This window comes from Bombus pascuorum, chromosome 9 (assembly GCF_905332965.1).
Source record: "Bombus pascuorum chromosome 9, iyBomPasc1.1, whole genome shotgun sequence".
Taxonomy (NCBI): Eukaryota; Metazoa; Arthropoda; class Insecta; order Hymenoptera; family Apidae; genus Bombus; species Bombus pascuorum.
This window is the reverse complement of record NC_083496.1, coordinates 12,225,052-12,248,961: the sequence shown is the minus strand read 5'-3', so window position 1 is coordinate 12,248,961 and position 23,910 is coordinate 12,225,052.

The window sequence follows — 23,910 nt, the reverse complement described above, 5'->3', positions numbered from 1 at the left end:
CGTATAATATTATATACCATTAGCTTATAACGTGTAACGTTATATAGAATTACCTTATAACGTATAACGTTATATACTATTAGCTTATAACGTATTACGTTATACACTATTACCATATAACGTATAACGTCATATGCTATTACCTCATAACGTATAACGTTATATACCATAAGCTTATAACGTATAACGTTATATAGTACTACCTCATAACGCATAACGTTATATGCTATTAGCTTATAACGTATAACGTTATATACTATTAGCTTATAACGTATAACGTTATGTAGTACTACCTCATAACGCATAACGTTATATGCTATTAGCTTATAACGTATAACGTTATATAGTATTATGGTATAACGTATAACATTATATACTATTAGCTTATATGGTATAACGTTGTATACTACTACGTTATAACGTATAACTTCATATGCTATTACCTTATAACGTATAACGTTATATACTATTAGCTTATGACGTATAACGTTATATAGAATTTCCATATAACGTATAACGTTATATACTATTAGTTATAACGTAGAACGTTATTTATTATTACCTTATACTGTATAACGTTATATACTATTAGCTTATAACGTATAACGTTATATAGTAATTTGGTATAACGTTTGACGTTATATAGTATTACGTTATAACGTATAACTTCATATGCTATTACCTTATAACGTATAACGTTATATACTATTAGCTTATATCGTATAACGTTATATAGTATTACCCTATAACGTATAACGTTATATGCTATTAGCTTATAACGTATAACGTTATATTGTATTACGCTATAACGTATAATATTATATACCATTAGCTTATAACGTGTAACGTTATATAGAATTACCTTATAACGTATAACGTTATATACTATTAGCTTATAACGTATTACGTTATACACTATTACCATATAACGTATAACGTCATATGCTATTACCTCATAACGTATAACGTTATATACCATAAGCTTATAACGTATAACGTTATATAGTATTACGCAATAACGAATAACGTTATATACTATTAGCTTATAACGTATAACGTTATGTAGTATTACGTTATAGCGTATAACGTTATATACTATTAGCTTATAACGTATAACGCTATATAGTATTACGCAATAACGAATAACGTTATATACTATTAGCTTATAACGTATAACGTTGTATAGTATTACGCTATAACGTATAACGTTATATAGAATTTCCATATAACGTATAACGTTATATACTATTAGTTATAACGTAGAACGTTATTTATTATTACCTTATACTGTATAACGTTATATACTATTAGCTTATAACGTATAACGCTATATAGTATTACGCAATAACGAATAACGTTATATACTATTAGCTTATAACGTATAACGTTATGTAGTATTACGTTATAGCGTATAACGTTATATACTATTAGCTTATAACGTATAACGCTATATAGTATTACGCAATAACGAATAACGTTATATACTATTAGCTTATAACGTATAACGTTGTATAGTATTACGCTATAACGTATAACGTTATATAGTATTACCTTATAACGTATAACGTTATATACTATTACCTTATAACGTTTGACGTTATATAGTATTACGGTATAACGTATAACGTTATATACTATTAGCTTCTATCGTATAACGTTATATAGTATTACGCTATAACGTATAACGTTATATACTATTACCTTATAACGTATAACGTTATGTAGTATTACGCAATAACGAATAACGTTATATACTATTAGCTTATAACGTATAACGTTATGTAGTATTACGTTATAGCGTATAACGTTATATACTATTAGCTTATAACGTATAACGCTATATAGTATTACGCAATAATGAATAACGTTATATACTATTAGCTTATAACGTATAACGTTATATAGTAATATGGTATAACGTTTGACGTTATATAGTATTACGTTATAACGTGTAACGTTATATATTATTAGCTATAACGTATAACGCTATATAGTATTACGCAATAACGAATAACGTTATATACTATTAGCTTATAACGTATAATGTTATGTAGTATTACGTTATAGCGTATAACGTTATATATTATTAGCTTATAACGTAGAACGCTATATAGTATTACGCAATAACGAATAACGTTATACACTATTAGCTTATAACGTATAACGTTATATAGTATTATGCTATAAAGTATAACGTTATATACTATTAGCTTATAACGCGTAACGTTACATAGAATTACTTTATAACGTATAACGTTATATACTATTAGCATATAACGTATAACGTTATATAGAATTACCTTATAACGTATAACGTTATATACTATTAGCTTATATCGTATAACGTTATATAGTATTACGCTATAACGTATAACGTTATATACTATGAGCTTATGACGTATAACGTTATATAGAATTTCCATATAACGTATAACGTTATATACTATTAGTTATAACGTAGAACGTTATTTATTATTACCTTATACTGTATAACGTTATATACTATTAGCTTATAACGTATAACGTTATATAGTAATATGGTATAACGTTTGACGTTATATAGTATTACGTAATAATGTGTAACGTTATATACTATTAGCTTATATCGTATAACGTTATATAGTATTACCCTATAACGTATAACGTTATATGCTATTACCTCATAACGTATAACGTTATATACCATAAGCTTATAACGTATAACGTTATATAGTACTACCACATAACGCATAACGTTATATGCTATTAGCTTATAACGTATAACGTTATATAGTATTATGCTATAACGTATAACGTTATATACTATTAGCTTATAACGCGTAACGTTATATAGAATTACTTTATAACGTATAACGTTATATACTATTAGCTTATAACGTATAACGTTATATAGAATTTCCATATAACGTATAACGTTATATACTATTAGTTATAACGTAGAACGTTATTTATTATTACCTTATAGTGTATAACGTTATATACTATTAGCTTATAACGTATAACGTTATATAGTAATATGGTATAACGTTTGACGTTATATAGTATTACGTTATAACGTGTAACGTTATATATTATTAGCTTATAACGTATAACGATATATAGTATTACGCAATAACGAATAACGTTATATACTATTAGCTTATAACGTATAACGTTATGTAGTATTACGTTATAGCGTATAACGTTATATACTATTAGCTTATAACGTATAACGCTATATAGTATTACGCAATAACGAATAACGTTATATACTATTAGCTTATAACGTATAACGTTGTATAGTATTACGCTATAACGTATAACGTTATATAGTTTTACCTTATAACGTATAACGTTATATACTATTACCTTATAACGTTTGACGTTATATAGTATTACGGTATAACGTATAACGTTATATACTATTAGCTTATATCGTATAACGTTATATAGTATTACGCTATAACGTATAACGTTATATACTATTAGCTTATAACGTATAACGTTATGTAGTATTACGCAATAACGAATAACGTTATATACTATTAGCTTATAACGTATAACGTTATGTAGTATTACGTTATAGCGTATAACGTTATAGACTATTAGCTTATAACGTATAACGCTATATAGTATTACGCAATAACGAATAACGTTATATACTATTAGCTTATAACGTATAACGTTATATAGTATTATGCTATAACGTATAACGTTATATACTATTAGCTTATAACGCGTAACGTTATATAGAATTACTTTATAACGTATAACGTTATATACTATTAGCATATAACGTATAACGTTATATAGAATTACCTTATAACGTATAACGTTATATACTATTAGCTTATATCGTATAACGTTATATAGTATTACGCTATAACGTATAACGTTATATACTATTAGCTTATAACGTATAACGTTATGTAGTATTACGCTATAGCGTATAACGTTATATACCATAAGCTTATAACGTATAACGTTATATAGTACTACCTCATAACGCATAACGTTATATGCTATTAGCTTATAACGTATAACGTTATATAGTATTATGGTATAACGTATAACATTATATACTATTAGCTTATAAGGTATAACGTTGTATACTACTACGTTATAGCGTATAACTTCATATGCTATTACCTTATAACGTATAACGTTATATACTATTAGCATATAACGTATAACGTTATATAGAATTACCTTATAACGTATAACGTCATATACTATTAGCTTCTAACGTATAACGTTATATAGAATTACCATATAACGTATAACGTTATATACTATTAGTTATAGCGTAGAACGTTATTTATTATTACCTTATAGTGTATAACGTTATATACCATTAGCTTATAACGTATAACGTTATATAGTAATATGGTATAACGTTTGACGTTATATAGTATTACTTTATAACGTATAACGTTATATACTATTACCTTATAACGTTCGACGTTATTTAGTATTACGGTATAACGTATAACGTTATATACTATTAGCTTATATCGTATAACGTTATATAGTATTACGCTATAACGTATAACGTTATATACTATTGGCTTATATCGTATAACGTTATATAGTATTACGCTATAACGTATAACGTTATATGCTATTAGCTTATAACGTATAACGTTATATACTATTAGCTTATAACGTTATAACGTTATATAGTATTACCCCATAACGCATAACGTTATATGTTATTACTCTATAACGTATAACGCTCTATACTATAAGCTTATAACGTATAACGTTGTATACTACTACGTTATAACGTATAACGTCATATGCTATTACCTCATAACGTATAACGTTATATACCATAAGCTTATAACGTATAACGTTATATAGTAATATGGTATAACGTTTGACGTTATATAGTATTACGTTATAACGTGTAACGTTATATATTATTAGCTTATAACGTATAACGCTATATAGTATTACGCAATAACGAATAACGTTATATACAATTAGCTTATAACGTATAACGTTATGTAGTATTACGTTATAGCGTATAACGTTATATACTATTAGCTTATAACGTATAACGTTATATAGTATTACGCTATAACGTATAACGTTATATACTATTAGCTTATAACGTGTAACGTTATATAGAATTACTTTATAACGTATAACGTTATATACTATTAGCATATAACGTATAACGTTATATAGAAATACCTTATAACGTATAACGTCATATACTATTAGCTTCTAACGTATAACGTTATATAGAATTACGCTATAACGTATAACGTTATATACTATTAGCTTATAACGTAGAACGTTATTTATTATTACCTTATAGTGTATAACGTTATATACCATTAGCTTATAACGTATAACGTTATATAGTAATATGGTATAACGTTTGACGTTATATAGTATTACTTTATAACGTATAACGTTGTATACTATTACCTTATAACGTTCGACGTTATTTAGTATTAGGGTATAACGTATAATGTTATTTACTATTAGCTTATAACGTATAACGTTATATAGTATTACTTTATAACGTATAACGTTATATAGTAATATGGTATAACGTTTGACGTTATATAGTATTACTTTATAACGTATAACGTTATATACTATTACCTTATAACGTTTGACGTTATATAGTATTACGGTATAACGTATAACGTTATATACTATTAGCATATATCGTATAACGTTATATAGTATTACGCTATAACGTATAACGTTATATACTATTAGCTTATAACGTAGAACGTTATTTATTATTACCTTATAGTGTATAACGTTATATACCATTAGCTTATAACGTATAACGTTATATAGTAATATGGTATAACGTTTGACGTTATATAGTATTACTTTATAACGTATAACGTTATATACTATTACCTTATAACGTTGGACGTTATTTAGTATTACGGTATAACGTATAACGTTATATACTATTAGCTTATATCGTATAACGTTATATAGTATTACGCTATAACGTATAACGTTATATACTATTAGCTTATATCGTATAACGTTATATAGTATTACGCTATAACGTATAACGTTATATGCTATTAGCTTATAACGTATAACGTTATATTGTATTACGCTATAACGTATAATATTATATACTATTAGCTTATAACGTGTAACGTTATATAGAATTACCTTATAACGTATAACGTTATATACTATTATCTTATAACGTATAACGTTATATACTATTAGCTTATAACGTATAACGCTATATACTATTACAGTATAACGAATAACGTTATATACTGTTACCTTATAACGTTTGTCGTTATATAGTATTACGTTATATCGTATAACGTTATATACTATTAGCTTATAACGTTATAATGTTATATAGTATTACCTCATAACGCAAAACGTTATATGTTATTACTCTATACCGTATAACGCTCTATACTATAAGCTTATAACGTATAACGTTGTATACTACTACGTTATAACGTATAACGTCATATGCTCTTACCTCATAACGTATAACGTTATATACCATAAGCTTATAACGTATAACGTTATATAGTGCTACCTCATAACGCATAACGATATATGCTATTAGCTTATAACGTATAACGTTATATGCTATTAGCTTATAACGTATAACGTTATCTAGTATTATGGTATAACGTATAACATTATATACTATTAGCTTATAAGGTATAACGTTGTATACTATTAGTTATAACGTAGAACGTTATTTATTATTACCTTATAGTGTATAACGTTATATACCATTAGCTTATAACGTATAACGTTATATAGTATTACGCTATAACGTATAACGTTATATGCTATTAGCTTATAACGTATAACGTTATATTGTATTACGCTATAACGTATAACGTTATATACTATTGGCTTATATCGTATAACGTTATATAGTATTACGCTATAACGTATAACGTTATATGCTATTAGCTTATAACGTATAACGTTATATACTATTAGCTTATAACGTTATAACGTTATATAGTATTACCCCATAACGCATAACGTTATATGTTATTACTCTATAACGTATAACGCTCTATACTATAAGCTTATAACGTATAACGTTGTATACTACTACGTTATAACGTATAACGTCATATGCTATTACCTCATAACGTATAACGTTATATACCATAAGCTTATAACGTATAACGTTATATAGTAATATGGTATAACGTTTGACGTTATATAGTATTACGTTATAACGTGTAACGTTATATATTATTAGCTTATAACGTATAACGCTATATAGTATTACGCAATAACGAATAACGTTATATACAATTAGCTTATAACGTATAACGTTATGTAGTATTACGTTATAGCGTATAACGTTATATACTATTAGCTTATAACGTATAACGTTATATAGTATTACGCTATAACGTATAACGTTATATACTATTAGCTTATAACGTGTAACGTTATATAGAATTACTTTATAACGTATAACGTTATATACTATTAGCATATAACGTATAACGTTATATAGAAATACCTTATAACGTATAACGTCATATACTATTAGCTTCTAACGTATAACGTTATATAGAATTACGCTATAACGTATAACGTTATATACTATTAGCTTATAACGTAGAACGTTATTTATTATTACCTTATAGTGTATAACGTTATATACCATTAGCTTATAACGTATAACGTTATATAGTAATATGGTATAACGTTTGACGTTATATAGTATTACTTTATAACGTATAACGTTGTATACTATTACCTTATAACGTTCGACGTTATTTAGTATTAGGGTATAACGTATAATGTTATTTACTATTAGCTTATAACGTATAACGTTATATAGTATTACTTTATAACGTATAACGTTATATAGTAATATGGTATAACGTTTGACGTTATATAGTATTACTTTATAACGTATAACGTTATATACTATTACCTTATAACGTTTGACGTTATATAGTATTACGGTATAACGTATAACGTTATATACTATTAGCATATATCGTATAACGTTATATAGTATTACGCTATAACGTATAACGTTATATACTATTAGCTTATAACGTAGAACGTTATTTATTATTACCTTATAGTGTATAACGTTATATACCATTAGGTTATAACGTATAACGTTATATAGTAATATGGTATAACGTTTGACGTTATATAGTATTACTTTATAACGTATAACGTTATATACTATTACCTTATAACGTTGGACGTTATTTAGTATTACGGTATAACGTATAACGTTATATACTATTAGCTTATATCGTATAACGTTATATAGTATTACGCTATAACGTATAACGTTATATACTATTAGCTTATATCGTATAACGTTATATAGTATTACGCTATAACGTATAACGTTATATGCTATTAGCTTATAACGTATAACGTTATATTGTATTACGCTATAACGTATAATATTATATACTATTAGCTTATAACGTGTAACGTTATATAGAATTACCTTATAACGTATAACGTTATATACTATTATCTTATAACGTATAACGTTATATACTATTAGCTTATAACGTATAACGCTATATACTATTACAGTATAACGAATAACGTTATATACTGTTACCTTATAACGTTTGTCGTTATATAGTATTACGTTATATCGTATAACGTTATATACTATTAGCTTATAACGTTATAATGTTATATAGTATTACCTCATAACGCAAAACGTTATATGTTATTACTCTATACCGTATAACGCTCTATACTATAAGCTTATAACGTATAACGTTGTATACTACTACGTTATAACGTATAACGTCATATGCTCTTACCTCATAACGTATAACGTTATATACCATAAGCTTATAACGTATAACGTTATATAGTGCTACCTCATAACGCATAACGATATATGCTATTAGCTTATAACGTATAACGTTATATGCTATTAGCTTATAACGTATAACGTTATCTAGTATTATGGTATAACGTATAACATTATATACTATTAGCTTATAAGGTATAACGTTGTATACTATTAGTTATGACGTAGAACGTTATTTATTATTACCTTATAGTGTATAACGTTATATACCATTAGCTTATAACGTATAACGTTATATAGTATTACGGTATAACGTATAACGTTATATACTATTAGCTTATATCGTATAACGTTATATAGTATTACGCTATAACGTATAACGTTATATACTATTAGCTTATAACGTGTAACGTTATATAGAATTACTTTATAACGTATAACGTTATATACTATTAGCATATAACGTATAACGTTATATAGAATTACCTTATAACGTATAACGTCATATACTATTAGCTTCTAACGTATAACGTTATATAGAATTACGCTATAACGTATAACGTTATATACTATTAGCTTATAACGTAGAACGTTATTTATTATTACCTTATAGTGTATAACGTTATATACCATTAGCTTATAACGTATAACGTTATATAGTAATATGGTATAACGTTTGACGTTATATAGTATTACTTTATAACGTATAACGTTATTTACTATTACCTTATAACGTTTGACGTTATATAGTATTACGCTATAACGTATAACGTTATATGCTATTAGCTTATAACGTATAACGTTATATTGTATTACGCTATAACGTATAATATTATATACTATTAGCTTATAACGTGTAACGTTATATAGAATTACCTAATAACGTATAACGTTATATACTATTAGCTTATAACGTATAACGTTATATACTATTAGCTTATAACGTATAACGCTATATACTATTACAGTATAACGAATAACGTTATATACTGTTACCTTCTAACGTTTGTCGTTATATAGTATTACGTTATATCGTATAACGTTATATACTATTAGCTTATAACGTTATAATGTTATATAGTATTACCTCATAACGCAAAACGTTATATGTTATTACTCTATACCGTATAACTTCATATGCTATTACCTTATAACGTATAACGTTGTATACTATTAGCATATAACGTATAACGTTATATAGAATTACCTTATAACGTATAACGTTATATACTATTAGCTTATAACGTATTACGTTATACACTATTACCATATAACGTATAACGTTATATACTATTACCTTATAACGTTTGACGTTATATACTATTAGCATATAACGTATAACGTTATATAGAATTACCTTATAACGTATAACGTTATATACTATTAGCTTATAACGTATTACGTTATATAGTATTATGGTATAACGTATAACATTATATACTATTAGCTTATAAGGTATAACGTTATATAGTATTACGCTATAACGTATGACGTTATATACTATTAGCTTATAACGTATAACGTTATATAGAATTACCATATAACGTATAACGTTATATACTATTAGTTATAACGTAGAACGTTATTTATTATTACCTTATAGTGTATAACGTTATATAGTATTAGCTTATAACGTCTAACGTTATATAGTAATATGGTATAACGTTTGACGTTATATAGTATTGCGTTATAACGTGTAACGTTATATACTATTAGCTTATAACGTATAACGCTATATAGTATTACGCTATAACGTATAACGTTATATACTATTAGCTTATCACGTATAACGTTATATAGTATTACGCTATAGCGTATAACGTTATATACTATTAGCTTATAACGTATAACGTTATATAGTATTACGCTATAACGTATAACGTTATATATTATTAGCTTATATCGTATAACGTTATATAGTATTACGCTATAACGTATAACGTTATATACTATTAGCTTATAACGTATAACGTTATATACTATTAGCTTATAACGTATAACGTTATATTGTATTACGCTATAACGTATAACGTTATATACTATTAGCTTATAACGTGTAACGTTATATAGAATTACCTTATAACGTATAACGTTATATACTATTACCTTATAACGTTCGACGTTATTTAGTATTACGGTATAACGTATAACGTTATATACTATTAGCTTATATCGTATAACGTTATATAGTATTACGCTATAACGTATAACGTTATATACTATTAGCTTATAACGTATAACGTTATATAGTATTACCTTATAACGTATAACGTTATATACTATTACCTTATTACGTTTGACGTTATATAGTATTACGGTATAACGTATAACGTTATATATTATTAGCTTATATCGTATAACGTTATATAGTATTACGCTATAACGTATAACGTTATATACTATTAGCTTATAACGTATAACGTTATATACTATTAGCTTATAACGTATAACGTTATATTGTATTACGCTATAACGTATAACGTTATATACTATTAGCTTATAACGTGTAACGTTATATAGAATTACCTTATAACGTATAACGTTATATACTATTACCTTATAACGTTCGACGTTATTTAGTATTACGGTATAACGTATAACGTTATATACTATTAGCTTATAACGTATAACGTTATATAGTATTACGCTATTACGTATAACGTTATATAGTATTGCCTTATAACGTATAACGTTATATACTATTACCTTATAACGTATGAAGTTATATAGTATTACGGTATAACGTATAACGTCATATACCATTAGCTTATAACGTATAACGTTATATAGTATTACGGTATAACGTATAACGTTATATACTATTAGCTTATATCGTATAACGTTATATAGTATTACGCTATAACGTATAACGTTATATACTATTAGCTTATAACGTGTAACGTTATATAGAATTACTTTATAACGTATAACGTTATATACTATTAGCTTATAACGTAGAACGTTATTTATTATTACCTTATAGTGTATAACGTTATATACCATTAGCTTATAACGTATAACGCTATATACTATTACAGTATAACGAATAACGTTATATACTATTAGCTTATAACGTAGAACGTTATTTATTATTACCTTATAGTGTATAACGTTATATACCATTAGCTTATAACGTATAACGTTATATAGTAATATGGTATAACGTTTGACGTTATATAGTATTACTTTATAACGTATAACGTTATTTACTATTACCTTATAACGTTTGACGTTATATAGTATTACGCTATAACGTATAACGTTATATGCTATTAGCTTATAACGTATAACGTTATATTGTATTACGCTATAACGTATAATATTATATACTATTAGCTTATAACGTGTAACGTTATATAGAATTACCTAATAACGTATAACGTTATATACTATTAGCTTATAACGTATAACGTTATATACTATTAGCTTATAACGTATAACGCTATATACTATTACAGTATAACGAATAACGTTATATACTGTTACCTTCTAACGTTTGTCGTTATATAGTATTACGTTATATCGTATAACGTTATATACTATTAGCTTATAACGTTATAATGTTATATAGTATTACCTCATAACGCAAAACGTTATATGTTATTACTCTATACCGTATAACTTCATATGCTATTACCTTATAACGTATAACGTTGTATACTATTAGCATATAACGTATAACGTTATATAGAATTACCTTATAACGTATAACGTTATATACTATTAGCTTATAACGTATTACGTTATACACTATTACCATATAACGTATAACGTTATATACTATTACCTTATAACGTTTGACGTTATATACTATTAGCATATAACGTATAACGTTATATAGAATTACCTTATAACGTATAACGTTATATACTATTAGCTTATAACGTATTACGTTATATAGTATTATGGTATAACGTATAACATTATATACTATTAGCTTATAAGGTATAACGTTATATAGTATTACGCTATAACGTATGACGTTATATACTATTAGCTTATAACGTATAACGTTATATAGAATTACCATATAACGTATAACGTTATATACTATTAGTTATAACGTAGAACGTTATTTATTATTACCTTATAGTGTATAACGTTATATAGTATTAGCTTATAACGTCTAACGTTATATAGTAATATGGTATAACGTTTGACGTTATATAGTATTGCGTTATAACGTGTAACGTTATATACTATTAGCTTATAACGTATAACGCTATATAGTATTACGCTATAACGTATAACGTTATATACTATTAGCTTATCACGTATAACGTTATATAGTATTACGCTATAGCGTATAACGTTATATACTATTAGCTTATAACGTATAACGTTATATAGTATTACGCTATAACGTATAACGTTATATATTATTAGCTTATATCGTATAACGTTATATAGTATTACGCTATAACGTATAACGTTATATACTATTAGCTTATAACGTATAACGTTATATACTATTAGCTTATAACGTATAACGTTATATTGTATTACGCTATAACGTATAACGTTATATACTATTAGCTTATAACGTGTAACGTTATATAGAATTACCTTATAACGTATAACGTTATATACTATTACCTTATAACGTTCGACGTTATTTAGTATTACGGTATAACGTATAACGTTATATACTATTAGCTTATATCGTATAACGTTATATAGTATTACGCTATAACGTATAACGTTATATACTATTAGCTTATAACGTATAACGTTATATAGTATTACCTTATAACGTATAACGTTATATACTATTACCTTATTACGTTTGACGTTATATAGTATTACGGTATAACGTATAACGTTATATATTATTAGCTTATATCGTATAACGTTATATAGTATTACGCTATAACGTATAACGTTATATACTATTAGCTTATAACGTATAACGTTATATACTATTAGCTTATAACGTATAACGTTATATTGTATTACGCTATAACGTATAACGTTATATACTATTAGCTTATAACGTGTAACGTTATATAGAATTACCTTATAACGTATAACGTTATATACTATTACCTTATAACGTTCGACGTTATTTAGTATTACGGTATAACGTATAACGTTATATACTATTAGCTTATAACGTATAACGTTATATAGTATTACGCTATTACGTATAACGTTATATAGTATTGCCTTATAACGTATAACGTTATATACTATTACCTTATAACGTATGAAGTTATATAGTATTACGGTATAACGTATAACGTCATATACTATTAGCTTATAACGTATAACGTTATATAGTATTACGCTATAGCGTATAACGTTATATACTATTAGCTTATAACGTATAACGTTATATAGTATTACGGTATAACGTATAACGTTATATACTATTAGCTTATATCGTATAACGTTATATAGTATTACGCTATAACGTATAACGTTATATACTATTAGCTTATAACGTATAACGTTATATAGTATTACCTTATAACGTATAACGTTATATACTATTACCTTATTACGTTTGACGTTATATAGTATTACGGTATAACGTATAACGTTATATATTATTAGCTTATATCGTATAACGTTATATAGTATTACGCTATAACGTATAACGTTATATACTATTAGCTTATAACGTATAACGTTATATACTATTAGCTTATAACGTATAACGTTATATTGTATTACGCTATAACGTATAACGTTATATACTATTAGCTTATATCGTATAACGTTTTATAGTATTACGCTATAACGTATAACGTTATATACTATTAGCTTATAACGTGTAACGTTATATAGAATTACTTTATAACGTATAACGTTATATACTATTAGCATATAACGTATAACGTTATATAGAATTACCTTATAACGTATAACGTCATATACTATTAGCTTCTAACGTATAACGTTATATAGAATTACGCTATAACGTATAACGTTATATACTATTAGCTTATAACGTAGAACGTTATTTATTATTACCTTATAGTGTATAACGTTATATACCATTAGCTTATAACGTATAACGTTATATAGTAATATGGTATAACGTTTGACGTTATATAGTATTACTTTATAACGTATAACGTTATTTACTATTACCTTATAACGTTTGACGTTATATAGTATTACGCTATAACGTATAACGTTATATGCTATTAGCTTATAACGTATAACGTTATATTGTATTACGCTATAACGTATAATATTATATACTATTAGCTTATAACGTGTAACATTATATAGAATTACCTTATAACGTATAACGTTATATACTATTAGCTTATAACGTATAACGTTATATACTATTAGCTTATAACGTATAACGCTATATACTATTACAGTATAACGAATAACGTTATATACTGTTACCTTCTAACGTTTGTCGTTATATAGTATTACGTTATATCGTATAACGTTATATACTATTAGCTTATAACGTTATAATGTTATATAGTATTACCTCATAACGCAAAACGTTATATGTTATTACTCTATACCGTATACCTTCATATGCTATTACCTTATAACGTATAACGTTGTATACTATTAGCATATAACGTATAACGTTATATAGAATTACCTTATAACGTATAACGTTATATACTATTAGCTTATAACGTATTACGTTATACACTATTACCATATAACGTATAACGTTATATACTATTACCTTATAACGTTTGACGTTATATACTATTAGCATATAACGTATAACGTTATATAGAATTACCTTATAACGTATAACGTTATATAATATTAGCTTATAACGTATTACGTTATATAGTATTATGGTATAACGTATAACATTATATACTATTAGCTTATAAGGTATAACGTTATATAGTATTACGCTATAACGTATGACGTTATATACTATTAGCTTATAACGTATAACGTTATATAGAATTACCATATAACGTATAACGTTATATACTATTAGTTATAACGTAGAACGTTATTTATTATTACCTTATAGTGTATAACGTTATATAGTATTAGCTTATAACGTCTAACGTTATATAGTAATATGGTATAACGTTTGACGTTATATAGTATTGCGTTATAACGTGTAACGTTATATACTATTAGCTTATAACGTATAACGCTATATAGTATTACGCTATAACGTATAACGTTATATACTATTAGCTTATAACGTATAACGTTATATAGTATTACGGTATAACGTATAACGTTATATACTATTAGCTTATATCGTATAACGTTATATAGTATTACGCTATAACGTATAACGTTATATACTATTAGCTTATAACGTATAACGTTATATAGTATTACCTTATAACGTATAACGTTATATACTATTACCTTATTACGTTTGACGTTATATAGTATTACGGTATAACGTATAACGTTATATATTATTAGCTTATATCGTATAACGTTATATAGTATTACGCTATAACGTATAACGTTATATACTATTAGCTTATAACGTATAACGTTATATACTATTAGCTTATAACGTATAACGTTATATTGTATTACGCTATAACGTATAACGTTATATACTATTAGCTTATAACGTGTAACGTTATATAGAATTACCTTATAACGTATAACGTTATATACTATTACCTTATAACGTTCGACGTTATTTAGTATTACGGTATAACGTATAACGTTATATACTATTAGCTTATAACGTATAACGTTATATAGTATTACGCTATTACGTATAACGTTATATAGTATTGCCTTATAACGTATAACGTTATATACTATTACCTTATAACGTATGAAGTTATATAGTATTACGGTATAACGTATAACGTCATATACTATTAGCTTCTATCGTATAACGTTATATAGTATTACGCTATAACGTATAACGTTATATACTATTAGCTTATAACGTATAACGTTATATAGTATTACCTTATAACGTATAACGTTATATACTATTACCTTATAACGTTTGACGTTATATAGTATTACGGTATAACGTATAACGTTATATACTATTAGCTTATATCGTATAACGTTATATAGTATTACGCTATAACGTATAACGTTATATACTATTAGCTTATAACGTATAACGTTATATAGTATTACGCTATAGCGTATAACGTTATATACTATTAGCTTATAACGTATAACGTTATATAGTATTACGCTATAACGTATAACGTTATATACTATTAGCTTATATCGTATAACGTTATATAGTATTACGCTATAACGTATAACGTTATATACTATTACCTTATAACGTTCGACGTTATTTAGTATTACGGTATAACGTATAACGTTATATACTATTAGCTTATAACGTATAACATTATATAGTATTACGCTATAACGTATAACGTTATATAGTATTACCTTATAACGTATAACGTTATATACTATTACCTTATAACGTTTGACGTTATATAGTATCACTGTATAACGTATAACGTCATATACTATTAGCTTATAACGTATAACGTTATATAGTATTACGCTATAACGTATAACGTTATATACTATTAGCTTATAACGTGTAACGTTATATACCATTACCTTATAACGTATGACGTTATATAGTATTATGGTATAACGTATAACGTTAGATACTATTAGCTTATAAAGTATAACGTTATACACTATTACCTTATAACGTATAACGTTATATACTATTACCTTATAACGTTAGACGTTATATAGTATTACGGTATAACGTATAACGTTATATACTATTAGCTTATAACGTGTAACGTTATATAGAATCACCTTATAACGTATAACGTTATATACTATTAGTTATAACGTAGAACGTTATTTATTATTACCTTATAGTGTATAACGTTATATACCATTAGCTTATAACGTATAACGTTAGATAGTAATATGGTATAACGTTTGACGTTATATAGTATTACGTTATAACGTATAACGTTATATACTATTACCTTATAACGTTCGACGTTATTTAGTATTACGCTATAACGTATAACGTTATATACTATTAGCTTATAACGTGTAACGTTATATACCATTACCTTATAACGTATGACGTTATATAGTATTATGGTATAACGTATAACGTTAGATACTATTAGCTTATAAAGTATAACGTTATACACTATTACCTCATAACGTATAACGTTATATACTATTACCTTATAACGTTTGACGTTATATAGTATTACGGTATAACGTATAACGTTATATACTATTAGCTTATAACGTATAACGTTATATAGTATTACGCTATAACGTATAACGTTATATAGTATTACCTTATTACGTTTGACGTTATATAGTATTACGGTATAACGTATAACGTTAGATACTATTAGCTTATACCGTATTACGTTATACACTATTACCATATAACGTATAACGTTATATACTATTACCTTATAACGTTTGACGTTATATAGTATTACGGTATAACGTATAACGTTATATACTATTAGCTTATATCGTATAACGTTATATAGTATTACGCTATAACGTATAACGTTATATACTATTAGCTTATAACGTGTAACGTTATATAGCATTACCTTATAACGTATAACGTTATATACTATTAGCTTATATCGTATAACGTTATATAGTATTACGCTATAACGTATAATGTTATATACTATTAGCTTATAACGTATAACGTTATATTGTATTACGCTATAACGTATAACGTTATATACTATTAGCTTATAACGTGTAACGTTATATAGAATTACCTTATAACGTATAACGTTATATACTATTACCTTATAACGTTCGACGTTATTTAGTATTACGGTATAACGTATAACGTTATATACTATTAGCATATAACGTATAACGTTATATAGTATTACGCTATAACGTATAACGTTATATAGTATTACCTTATAACGTATAACGTTATATACTATTACCTTATAACGTTTGACGTTATATAGTATTACGGTATAACGTATATCGTCATATACTATTAGCTTATATCGTATAACGTTATATAGTATTACCTTATAACGTATAACGTTATATAGTATTACCTCATAACGCATAACGTTATATGTTATTACTCTATAACGTATAACGCTCTATACTATAAGCTTATAACGTATAACGTTGTATAATACTACGTTATAACGTATAACATCATATGCTATTACCTTATAACGTATAACGTTATATACTATTAGCATATAACGTATAACGTTATATAGAATTACCTTATAACGTATAACGTTATATACTATTAGCTTATAACGTATTACGTTATACACTATTACCATATAACGTATAACGTTATATACTATTACCTTATAACGTATAACGTTATATACTATTTCCTTATAACGTTTGATGTTATATAGTATTACGGTATAACGTATAACGTTATATACTATTAGCTTATTACGTTTGACGTTATAAAGTATTACGGTAAAACGTATAACGTTATATACTATTAGCTTATAACGTATAACGTTATATTGTATTACGCTATAACGTATAACGTTATATACTATTAGCTTATAACGTGTAACGTTATATAGCATTACCTTATAACGTATAACGTTATATACTATTAGCTTATATCGTATAACGTTATATAGTATTACGCTATAACGTATAACGTTATATACTATTAGCTTATAACGTATAACGTTATATTGTATTACGCTATAACGTATAACGTTATATACTATTAGCTTATAACGTGTAACGTTATATAGAATTACCTTATAACGTATAACGTTATATACTATTACCTTATAACGTTCGACGTTATTTAGTATTACGGTATAACGTATAACGTTATATACTATTAGCTTATAACGTATAACGTTATATAGTATTACGCTATAACGTATAACGTTATATAGTATTACCTTATAACGTATAACGTTATATACTATTACCTTATAACGTTTGACGTTATATAGTATTACGGTATAACGTATAACGTCATATACTATTAGCTTATATCGTATAACGTTATATACTATTAGCTTATAACGTATAACGTTATATAGAATTATCTTATAACGTATAACGTTATATACTATTACCTTATAACGTTCGACGTTATTTAGTATTACGGTATAACGTATAACGTCATATACTATTAGCTTATATCGTATAACGTTATATAGTATTACGCTATAACGTATAACGTTATATACTATTAGCTTATAACGTATAACGTTATATTGTATTACGCTATAACGTATAATGTTATATACTATTAGCTTATAACGTGTAACGTTATATAGAATTACCTTATAACGTATAACGTTAAATACTATTACCTTATAACGTTCGACGTTATTTAGTATTACGGTATAACGTATAACGTTATATACTATTAGCTTATAACGTATAACGTTATATAGTATTACGCTATAACGTATAACGTTATACAGTATTACGGTATAACGTATAACGTTATATACTATTAGCTTATATCGTATAACGTTATATAATATTACGGTATAACGTATAACGTTATATACTATTAGCTTATATCGTATAACGTTATATAGTATTACGCTACAACGTATAACGTTATATACTATTAGCTTATAACGTATAACGTCATATAGTATTACCATATAACGTATAACGTTATATACTATAACCTTATTACGTTTGACGTTATATAGTATTACGGTATAACGTATAACGTTATATACTATTAGCTTATATCGTATAACGTTATATAGTATTACGCTATAACGTATAACGTTATATACTATTAGCTTATAACGTATAACGTTATATTGTAATACGCTATAACGTATAACGTTATATACTATTACCTTATAACGTTTGACGTTATATAGTATTACGGTATAACGTATAACGTCATATACTATTAGCTTATATCGTATAACGTTATATAGTATTACCTTATAACGTATAACGTTATATACTATTACCTTATTACGTTTGACGTTATACAGTATTACGGTATAACGTATAACGTTATATACTATTAGCTTATATCGTGTAACGTTATATAGAATTACCTTATAACGTATAACGTTATATACTATTAGCTTATAACGTATAACGTTATATACTATTAGCTTATAACGTATAACGTTATATACTATTACAGTATAACGAATAACGTTATATACTGTTACCTTATAACGTTTGACGTTATATAGTATTACGTTATATCGTATAACGTTATATACTATTAGCTTATAACGTATAACGTTATATAGTATTACCTCATAACGCATAACGTTATATGTTATTACTCTATAACGTATAACGCTCTATACTATAAGCTTATAACGTATAACGTTGTATACTACTACGTTATAACGTATAACGTCATATGCTAATACCTCATAACGTATAACGTTATATACCATAAGCTTATAACGTATAACGTTATATAGTACTACCTCATAACGCATAACGTTATATGCTATTAGCTTATAACGTATAACGTTATATAGTATTATGGTATAACGTATAACATTATATACTATTAGCTTGTAAGGTATAACGTTGTATACTACTACGTTATAACGTATAACGTCATATGCTATTACCTTATAACGTATAACGTTATATACTATTAGCATATAACGTATAACGTTATATAGAATTACCTTATAACGTATAACGTTATATACTATTAGCTTATAACGTATTACGTTATACACTATTACGATATAACGTATAACGTTATATACTATTACCTTATAACGTATAACGTTATATACTATTACCTTATAACGTTTGACGTTATATAGTATTACGGTATAACGTATAACGTCATATACTATTAGCTTATATCGTATAACGTTATATAGTATTACGCTATAACCTATAACGTTATATACTATTAGCTTATAACGTATAACGTTATATAGTATTACCTTATAACGTATAACGTTATATACTATTACCTTATTACGTTTGACGTTATACAGTATTACGGTATAACGTATAACGTTATATAATATTAGCTTATATCGTATAACGTTATATAGTATTACGCTATAACGTATAACGTTATATACTATTAGCTTATAACGTATAACGTTATATTGTATTACGCTATAACGTATAACGTTATATACTATTAGCTTATAACGTGTAACGTTATATAGAATTACCTTATAACGTATAACGTTATATACTATTACCTTATAACGTTCGACGTTATTTAGTATTACGGTATAACGTATAACGTTATATACTATTAGCTTATAACGTATAACGTTATATAGTATTACCTTATAACGTATAACGTTATATACTATTACCTTATAACGTTTGACGTTATATAGTATTACGGTATAACGTATAACGTTATATACTATTAGCTTATATCGTATAACGTTATATAGTATTACGCTATAACGTATAACGTTATATACTATTAGCTTATAACGTATAACGTTATATAGTATTACGCTATAGCGTATAACGTTATATACTATTAGCTTATAACGTATAACGTTATATAGTATTACGCTATAACGTATAACGTTATATACTATTAGCTTATATCGTATAACGTTATATAGTATTACGCTATAACGTATAACGTTATATACTATTACCTTATAACGTTCGACGTTATTTAGTATTACGGTATAACGTATAACGTTATATACTATTAGCTTATAACGTATAACATTATATAGTATTACGCTATGACGTATAACGTTATATAGTATTACCTTATAACGTATAACGTTATATACTATTACCTTATAACGTTTGACGTTATATAGTATCACTGTATAACGTATAACGTCATATACTATTAGCTTATAACGTATAACGTTATATAGTATTACGCTATAACGTATAACGTTATATACTATTAGCTTATAACGTGTAACGTTATATACCATTACCTTATAACGTATGACGTTATATAGTATTATGGTATAACGTATAACGTTAGATACTATTAGCTTATAAAGTATAACGTTATACACTATTACCTTATAACGTATAACGTTATATACTATTACCTTATAACGTTAGACGTTATATAGTATTACGGTATAACGTATAACGTTATATACTATTAGCTTATATCGTATAACGTTATATAGTATTACCTTATAACGTATAACGTTATATACTATTACCTTATTACGTTTGACGTTATACAGTATTACGGTATAACGTATAACGTTATATACTATTAGCTTATATCGTGTAACGTTATATAGAATTACCTTATAACGTATAACGTTATATACTATTAGCTTATAACGTATAACGTTATATACTATTAGCTTATAACGTATAACGTTATATACTATTACAGTATAACGAATAACGTTATATACTGTTACCTTATAACGTTTGACGTTATATAGTATTACGTTATATCGTATAACGTTATATACTATTAGCTTATAACGTATAACGTTATATAGTATTACCTCATAACGCATAACGTTATATGTTATTACTCTATAACGTATAACGCTCTATACTATAAGCTTATAACGTATAACGTTGTATACTACTACGTTATAACGTATAACGTCATATGCTAATACCTCATAACGTATAACGTTATATACCATAAGCTTATAACGTATAACGTTATATAGTACTACCTCATAACGCATAACGTTATATGCTATTAGCTTATAACGTATAACGTTATATAGTATTATGGTATAACGTATAACATTATATACTATTAGCTTGTAAGGTATAACGTTGTATACTACTACGTTATAACGTATAACGTCATATGCTATTACCTTATAACGTATAACGTTATATACTATTAGCATATAACGTATAACGTTATATAGAATTACCTTATAACGTATAACGTTATATACTATTAGCTTATAACGTATTACGTTATACACTATTACCATATAACGTATAACGTTATATACTATTACCTTATAACGTATAACGTTATATACTATTACCTTATAACGTTTGACGTTATATAGTATTACGGTATAACGTATAACGTCATATACTATTAGCTTATATCGTATAACGTTATATAGTATTACGCTATAACCTATAACGTTATATACTATTAGCTTATAACGTATAACGTTATATAGTATTACCTTATAACGTATAACGTTATATACTATTACCTTATTACGTTTGACGTTATACAGTATTACGGTATAACGTATAACGTTATATAATATTAGCTTATATCGTAT